Genomic DNA, 9,905 nt, shown 5'->3' with positions numbered 1-9,905 from the left:
CGGGGGTAATTAATTGATTTTCCTTATATCTATTTGGAAAAAAAATAAAAAAATATTTTCTTCTATTATATACTATAGAAACTTTAGCTTAGATATTTGGTATAAAACATGGTCTCTCAGACCTCTACAAAAATTTTCAAATTATAGCACTCTGGTCAATTTTGCCTCACCCTGGGGAAACATAGATTCACCTTATATGTATGTCTTAAAAATTTTTTAAAAATCCTTCCCTTAATCTACAAGAGCTTAGTTTCCATAGCAACCAGTGATTTAATAGCAGCCATCAACTTTTCAAAGCAACCTGTAAATTATAGGAACCAGCAAACATTTACTTTCCATAGCAACGAGTGAATCTAGCATTGAATTTCATAGCAGGCACTGACTTCCAAGGAAACCATTTATTTTGTAAAGTTTTTACACTTGCACTTTTTCAGATACAAATATGAACTTTGTTATATTAACTTTATATATCTGCTTTCATTTATAGTTAACAATAATACTTGGAGAATATTCAAATTCAGGTGAGCGGTATTTGGGCCATCATGCCCTCTTGTTTTATTTTATTGTCTTGAGAAAAGTATAGTGTGCAGCCCACAGAGAAATTTTGTTATTTATATTATCATTGAACACTTTTATTATTTAATTCTCTTTCTTTCATTATACCCCCACCACAAAATGTGTGTGGGGGGGGCTATAATGGATTCGCTTTGTCGCGTTGGTCGGTCCGTCCGTCCGTCGGTCGGTCCGTCCGTCTCCATTTTCGTGTCCGCTCTATAACTCCTATACCACTTGAAGGATTTTCTTCAAACTTGGCTCAAATATTCACCTCAGCAAGGGGATGTGCAGAACCCATGTTGCCCATGTGTCAGCTCAAGGTCAAGGTCACAATTGAAGGTCAAATATCAAACACAATATATATTAGACATTAGTCGTGTCCGCTCTGTAGGTCCTACAATTATTGAAAGATTTTCTTCAAACTTGGCTTAAATGTTCACCTCAACAAGGGGATGTGCAGAACTCATGTTGCCCATGTGTCATTTTCAGGTCAAGGTCACAATTGAAGGTCAAATATCAAACAATCAAATATTACACAATATTTCGTGTCCGCTCTGTAAGTCCTACACTAATTGAAAGATTTTCTTTAAACTTGGCTCAAATGTTCATTTCAACAATGGGATGTGCAGAACCCATGTTGCCCATGTGTCAGCTCAAGGTCAACGTCACAATTGAAGGTCAAATATCAAACAATCAAATATTAGACAGTATGTCGTGTCCGCTCTGTAAGTCCTTCACTTATTGAAAGATTTTCTTCAAACTTGGCTCAAATGTTCACCTCAACCAGGTTATGTGCAGAACCCATGTCACTCTTTTGCCGGCTTAAGGTCAAGGTCACACTTGAAGGTCAAAAATTGACTTAGAAAATGTTCTTTAATTTTAACATATATCTGAATATTTCTGAATCTAGGAAAGGTATTTGCTTGAAACTTAAAATATAAATGAAGTGTCACAATTAAGATATGCTGGTCAAGTTTCATAACTCTGTATTGGATTTTAACAAAGTTATGCCCCTTTTTAATCTTCAAATTTACATACAATCACATATTAGACAATACATGTATGTTGTGTCCGCTCTATAAATCCTATACTAATGGAAGAATTTTCTTCAAACTTTTCTCAAATGTTCACCTAAACAAGGTTATGTGCAGAATCCATGTCACCTTTGTGCAGGCTAAAGGTCAAGGTCAGACTTGAAGGTCAAAAAATGACTTAGAAAATGTTCTTAGATTAAAACATGTTCTTGAATATTTCGGAAACTAGCATAGGTATTTGCTTGAAACTTAAAAGATATATGAGGTGTCACAATTACAATATGCAGGTCAAGTTTCATAACTCTGTATTGCATTTTGACAAAGTTATGCCCCTTTTTAAGTCTTTAAATTTACATACAATCAATACTAGACAATATGTTGTGTCCGCTCTATAAATTCTATACTAATGGAAGGATTTTCTTCAAACTTTACTCAAATGTCAATTGGGCGATGTGCAGAACCCATCATACCCTTGTGCCAGCTGAAGGTCAAGGCCACACTTGAAGGTCAAAAATTGACTTATAAAAAGTTAAGTATATTGGGAAAATGAAAGGTTATTTGTTACTGTTTCCAACATGATTTGATAATAGATATTTTTACTATTACCTGTACAATTAGTCTTTTTTTCACCAGAGATAATTTCTTTTTATGTATTTGTGCCACTTAAGTTATTCCCTTAACCACCTTTCCAAGTTGTCTTCTGTCAAGGACATTGGTGGGGGTATGAATCGCATTCAGCGATAGTTCTAGTTTAATTCTAAATGTTATGATTAAAATATTTGGTTGTTTTTTTGCTTTTTGTTCTTTTTCACTGCAATTAGATCAAACTGACATTTTATTAGCAATTTGTCATTTGTGTTACTTTTCATGACATAGGATACAGAGCAACAAGGAAGATTGGTGATCTAAGCATCCTTTTGTTGAAAATAATTTCCCTTTTTGGCTATGAAATCTTAATCTATGAAAAGTAGCAATGCTTGATTAAAACTTGAAAATATGAGATTTTTTTCCCAAATGAATGCTGTATATAAAGAGGAGACCAAATTATACTAGTTATTAAGGGATACAGTTACATTTTACTGTTTCTTAGCAATGCATTGTATTATGTCTAGCAGGTTTATATAATATCACTTTATGTAACATTGTTTGTAAATTTTGTAGATTTGGAAAATACAGTACAGAAATATTTTTTCTAAAGTTATTGTTAACATTCTGTCATAGATTGTTTTTGTTAGATTGTTTTTGTTAGATCTTTCATACCGCCTCCGTGGTCGACGGGTTAGAGTCGATGACTTCTAATTCAGTTACCTCTCTGGCGTGGGTTCGATCCCCGGGAGATGCTTTGGTAGTTTAGCGCGGAGGAAGGTAGTCTAGTACTGGTGTAACACTCCAGGAACGATGGTTAGGAAACTACCCGCCTATATGACTGAAATACTGTTGAAAAAGGCGTTAAAATGAAACAAACAAACAAACAAACAAAAGTTAGATCTTTCAGTGTTATTTTCATTTTTTTGTAATAGCTAAAAATAAAACTATCTAACACAAAAAAAATGTTTGTATTAGTTATTGATATACATGTACAAAACACTGCACACAAAATCATTCTTGTATCTCTGAATGCTATCAAAATTTACATTGACAAAAAAAAAATGTGCTGTGAAAAGAACCAAATTGTGAGCCGGTAGAACCAAGTGATGCTCACTGAATAGGTATTTGACACAGAATAGTTTCTTGTTGACTCCTCTTGTAGTTTCAAAGTTAATGTCTTGGACAAAGGCAAAAATGAAAAATTGCAATAACTCCAAAATTAGGCAAGGCAGAATTACGGTTTCTTCTGCAGTGCACTTCTACTTAATGAGAAGTTTCTTGTTGATACCTCTTGTGGTTTCAGAGTTTTGTCCCGGACGGACAAAGTTCAAAGTGTAAAAATGAAAAAAGGGTAATAATTCCAAAATAAGGTAAGGGAGAGTTATTTTACATTGCACATCTACCTAATGAGATCTACCTTCCTACAAAGATTCTTATTGATATATCTTGTAGTTTCAGAGTTATGTATCGGACAAAGTTGTGTAAAAATGAAAAAAGGACAATTATTCCAAAATTAGGCAAGATATGGTTACATTTCTACCTACTTAGTTTCTTGTTGATACCTCTTGCAATTTAAGAGTATTGTCGCGGACAAAATTCAAAGTGTAAAAAGTAAACAAAAGGCAATAAATCCAAAATTACTTAACAGGTAAGGCAAAGTTACGGGGTTTTTTTGCACTGCACTTCTGCTCAATAAGATCTATCTGAAAAGTTTCTTGTTGATACCTCTTGTAGTTTCAGAATGGAATTTAACGCATGGAATAATTGAAAGCCTGGACTTCCCGTGTTGAATATGAGTTCTAGAGGGGTAAATTTCTTTTGTGTGTGTGTGGAATGTTATGCGATGTGATTTTTGGCGTTCATGTTGATCTTGAAATAATAATTATGTTACCATACAAATTAAGATTTTTTGAAAAGTGTTAAACACTGTTAAAGTGTTTAATTATTTTAATACACCCTTTTGACATTATGTAACCTTGAATTTCAGTGCGTACTCATCATGCGTGATAAGTAGGTCTATATCATTTTATGGACCTGTCGATACATTACACAAACCGGATAATCTCGTGCAGTTGTATCATGCACGGGCGACTTAAACGCCAATTTCCTTTTTTTTACACAGAGCACGCATTAAATAATCTCGTGTCATTCTGAGTAAAACTTCTTACACAGAAACTTTTGCTCTTATTCACAATTTCGAAAAAAAAATATTGTTAAATCTTAAGACTTTCAGCAGCCATGCCTCGGCTCTGAAAATCAACGTAATCAGGCTATTGGGATGCTGCAAACGGGTGCTAAGGTTATGGACGTTGCACAACATTTTGGGCACAGCGTCACTTACGCTGGACACGCAACCAGAGAGGTCAGGTTATCTTCAGTTTAGAGTAAGTTATGCTGACGGCAGGGTGCGAGTCTATCGTCGCAGAAATGAATCTTTGGCACAATTTTGCATCTGCGAAAAGGATAGGGTTTTTTTTTTTTTGGGGGGGGGGACTGTGATGGTATGGGGAGGGATTATCGGGAACCGAAGGACAGAGCTTGTGGTTATGCGCGGTAAGAACAACAAGGTTATCTGTATATTCTGACAAACACTCTTTTACCATTCATGCAGGCTCATGGTCCTAGGTTAACTTTCCAGCAAGACAATGCAAGACCACACAATGCACGTTTAACAGATAATTTTCTAGGTTGCTTTCCATGGCCCGCTGTCTCCCCGGATTTGAATCCCCCATTGAACATATCTGGGATGAACTTGGACGAAGAGTAAAGACAAATCACTAGATAGACAACGTTAACGACCTCGTATGGGCACCGCAGGTGGAATGGCGGACCCTGCCTAACGTCTAATTAAGGCGTTACGTTCAATTCACGAGGAAGGGAATTCTAGGGTGTATTGCAAGTTCCTTGGCCATGCACATTACTATGTTCCTGGATTTTAATTTGAGGGACCCCTGGGCCAGAATTTGTTTGTAATGAGTATAAATTGTTTCTTTTGATTAGATCGACGACAATGTGAGTAAATCAAAACAAAGTCTCAAAGTAATGAAATTTAATCAGAGTTATCTGGATACACTAGTAAGAGATATCCCCGTTTTATGTTGCTCAGTGTATAAATGCAAAGATAAGCATAAAGTCAGTTAAGGTTGATAATATATATTGTATTGAAAATTGGCTTATTTCCTTCCGCGTATCTTAAAACTATTTAAGTCTGTATGAGAAATATATTCTGCGAGCAAAAGTTCAATAATGTTGTCCCACTCGTGCCTGATCTTATTATTATAGCAACATCCGGGACCATCTTTCACAAGTAAAACTGGAATGTCACCAGGCGTTCTGAATAACATCGGTCGGCTTTAAACCATCCCAATAAAATAAAATGTCTGATGTTTACAATTTTTCAACCTTATCTAGTCTTGTTAGGAGGATAAAACATGCTTGTTCTGACCTACATTCAAAGCTTTTTCGTAGAATTCCAAATTTGTAACGTTATCTAATGTGTATATGGTGAAGTCGTGAAGACCCTTACAACTCTCTTTCCAAATATCTAGGACAATGACGTTATCAGATCTATCTGAAACAAACTAAATGAAGAAAAGCTGATAGCTGATTTAGTTGCGTCATAGATGATTGTTGTTAAAGACACATTATGCCTCACAAACAAATACAATTTTACTTCTTTAAGCCTAGGTCACAAATAAGAAAATGCCGCTGGGCGGCGTCTGTTTCTCCAAAAAATCGCAATATCGGCCGGTGTCCGTCCGGCGGCAGTGACTATCGGACGGCAGCAGCTGAAAATTTTGCTCACCGGGCGGGCGCCTTAGAGTTTTAAGTAATACTTAAAAGCTGACGGCGGCCGGACGATAATTTTTGGGGTCACTAAGTATAAATATCATCGAGCGGACATCGCTCGGTCGCCGGGCGGCGACCGGGCGATGATTTTTTCGACCGCCAGGTGCCTGAATAGAGCTAAGTAGTCAAACGATTATCGCCCGGAACCCGGACGATTCATGTACAGGCACCGGGCGGTCATCGTTTTGTCATCCGGCGACCGGGCTGTTTGTGTTTGTTGTAGTTTCAGCTTGAAAAAGTTGAAATTGCCTCAAAAATATATTTGTGAATTTCTTTTGAATACTAGTAAACATGAATTTTTTCTTCAATGTCCATGCGAATGTCTGATTGATTTTCGCCTTCTACGCCCTCGATACTGGCCGTTGGTGACTCGTTGTCAACAACACGGACCAACTCATTGGCCTTCCCCTTGGGATTGGCAGCTGGCTTCTTTGCTGGCATAATTACAACTGGCTGATTTATCTAGGATGTCATTAAATGTAAAGTCATTGTCGCCCGGCACCCGCGCGGCAACCGTCCGCTTCACTTTTAAATCGCACAGGCGCCGTACGGACATCGGGCGGCGACCGCCTGATCCGTTCAATTCTTTCTGTAAAATCCACTCGGCAAAAATCGACCGACGATTGTTTCATTCGTGACCACGCAAGGTATCAGATTTAAAATCGCCCTGCGTCCACGACATCAAAAAATCTGCCGATTTTATAAAAATCGTTTAATCGGACGGCGCCCGTTTTATTTGTGACCTAGGCATTAGAAATGGCAAACATAAAAATTTTATAATGTTTAATTTTTTTTTAGAGAATGTTAGATGCCTGTTACCTGAAGAAAGTAGCAATAAATGTGACACAATATGACATAAAAGTAAAAAATGTTAACAAAGTAGTATTTTGACTTCCAAACAAAATACTCGTTCACTATAACTGTACTAATTGCAAAAAAGCAACAGGTAAAAAAGATGCTTCGTGTAATTTCCAAATGAGTTGCTATTTGGATACTATAAAAACAAAACAACAAGCACTTAAAAAGCTTTTGAGAAATAAAACTAAAAAGAATTTCTGAAGGCATAATGTGTCTTTAAGTAAATATTACAGGAAACAATTCAATTAGAACTACAATTCATGTGTGTCATGTTGTTCGGTGCACAAATTTATAAGATATATTCGGTCTGTTTTGTCCACATGGTTTGTAAAATAAAAGCAAACGAAGGAATACTTAGGGTTAATTTACAAGTCGTATTGATCTGAGTAATATCACATTCAAATAATGCTGTAATCTAATACGACCATACAAGTAAGCAGTGATTCATTTAGGCATTATCACACAGTAAAAATAACAAAATACAATAATATAATTTTTATAACAAAAACGGGGGTGGGGGCGACCGTGGCCAAATGGTTAAGGTCGTTGACCATTCGCTTAAATCATTTACCCCTTAACACTGCATGTTCGAAGCCCCAATGAACTTTGTATTTTTTCATGTGAAAAGGCATTCTGGTCAGCTAGCTTATGGAACGTCGATGGTTCTGCTGGTTCCCGAAATAATGCACCGATGGGACACATGAGGTCTTTCTCTGGGCCATATGAGATGCGACGTAAAAACCAGGCAAAAAAAACTGTCCTGAAAATACGCGGCATCAGTTCCTAGATAAGAAATCGGTAACGATTTTTATTGATTATAATAATTTCCAAACAATATCTGGTTAGCAATGATACTAGATCATGTTGATCGAATCAAATAACTCATCGGGTAAGAATTTTGCCACTTAAAAACTTTGGAATTGTAAATTTCTTTGAAAGTTGATAAAAAGATATTGTTTATTCAAGTTATAAGTGTATAACATAACATACGTTTTATTTGTATTTAAAGGCCTCCGGCCCACGATACACATAATATTGTACATTTTTTTTAGTAATTCATTATTTACAATATAAATGATGCATCAACAATATATAATTCATATACAAATATTATTCGTGATCAATACATAAGCAGTAATTATGTGCGAATAAGTGAGTAAAATGAGTATTATTATCAACATTAACAATGCTGAATTTAAGTATGTGTTTTAAAGCACGGCAAAGGAACAACTTATTCGTGTTCTTTAAATACTGTTCACTTTATAATTTTGTTATGCATTTAACATCATCTAGTTCATATGATCGGTTCCTATTAGTTAAATTAGGATGTTCCAACATTTTTAATGAACATATTTCTAGTTTCCAAAGCTTTGTATATATAGTTTGCAAGAGCGAAAATGCCCAATTCATCGTCACATGACATTATTGAATAAAATAAGTTCATGTTTGGTTCACAGTTAAACCAAGTTTGAATAAAACATTGTGTTCTCAGTTCATCATATAATTTACATACAAGCAACATATGATACTCATCCTCAACATAATGAGCTTGGTTATTTAGACAAAATGGACAATATATAAATTGTCGATCAATATTTTGGTGGCTTCTTTTTTCAATCATTAAATTGTGACCAGATCAATCGGCAATTCGCCAATTGTCTTTTCAGTTTAAATGGCAGATGTATTGACAGATATCTCTCTGTATCTAGATGTGATTTAAAGTGCTTATATTAATTGGCTTTGGGAGAGTTTTGTTCTTGCGAGAGGATATTTAGCGTAGCTCGATCGATGACTCTATCAACCAGTAATGCCATAAAGTTTGTATGATTCCAATTTCTTGAGCAATCCACGCATATCCGAACCCATATTCAAACAAAGCATCCTTAATACTCGTACAGGTAACCCATGTTTTCTTATCAGCCTCGTCTAGTCTGCGTAACATTAAATAACATTGTTTTGGATAACGCTCATTTGGCATTTGTAATAGTTTAGTCCAGTATTTAACACATTTGGTTATATAATGTACTGAAATTGGAGCCCTGCCACATTCGCGGAGCGGGAAAAAGTTAGCTACATTCTGGTTTAGACCACAAATACGTCTGCAAAAGTCTGTGTGCACGTTCTCAATAATGGCTGAATACTGATAACCCCAAATTTCTGCACCATGACGCAAAATCGGTCGGACTATCGTGTCAAATAATTTAAAAGCGTCTTTAGGGTTAAAGGGTCCAAAGTATCGTTGCTGACTCAGAATGCAAAACACTGCTTTAAAAGCTTGTTTGGCAAGAGTTGTTCGCGTGAGAGACCAACACAATATAGGAATGAAATATAGTCCCAAATATTTATAGTATGATACCACTTCTAATTTGATACCATTAAAGTACCAGCGTTCGTGGTTACGCAATGGGCCACCGTTTCGAAAAACCATGACTTTAGATTTATCGGTGTTTAATTGTAGTCCACTATTATTGCAAAACGTTTCTATGGTATTTATATGTCTTTGTAAGTTTATAGCTGTATCTGCAAATGTTGAAACGTCATCGGCAAAAAGAAGAGCGTACAGCTGGCCTGTATCTTTGGATATAAATATTCCATGAGTAGAACCGGATCTCATATATTTTACAAGATCATAGACGTACATTGCAAATATTTTCAGAGACGTAGATCAGCCCTGTTTGGTTCAAATGTTACTATTAAAGAAGTCAGTGATCCCGCCATTCTGTTGCGAGTTACCTTCACCTGGGACAGAATTCACTTAAACACAATATTTATGTTTTTCGTATATGGATTGAAAGATAGTCATAAATTTACCATTCATTCCATATCTTCGTAAACAAGACAATAACAAATGATGTGGGCAGCTGTCGAAAGTTTTACGGAAATATACGTAAAACACGTAGATTCTACCCCTTTTTATTGATAGATGCTTTTGGATAATAGACTGTAGATAAAACAAATTGTCAATAGTTGAATACCCTTTTCGAAATCCTGCCTGTGATTCATCAATAACGTCATTAACGT

The sequence above is a fragment of the Ruditapes philippinarum genome, unplaced genomic scaffold (genome assembly GCF_026571515.1).
Source record: "Ruditapes philippinarum isolate M1 unplaced genomic scaffold, ASM2657151v2 ctg4600_1_1_1_1, whole genome shotgun sequence".
NCBI classification, from domain to species: Eukaryota; Metazoa; Mollusca; class Bivalvia; order Venerida; family Veneridae; genus Ruditapes; species Ruditapes philippinarum.
The sequence above is the reverse complement of the archived record's forward strand: the minus strand, read 5'-3'. Positions refer to the sequence as shown.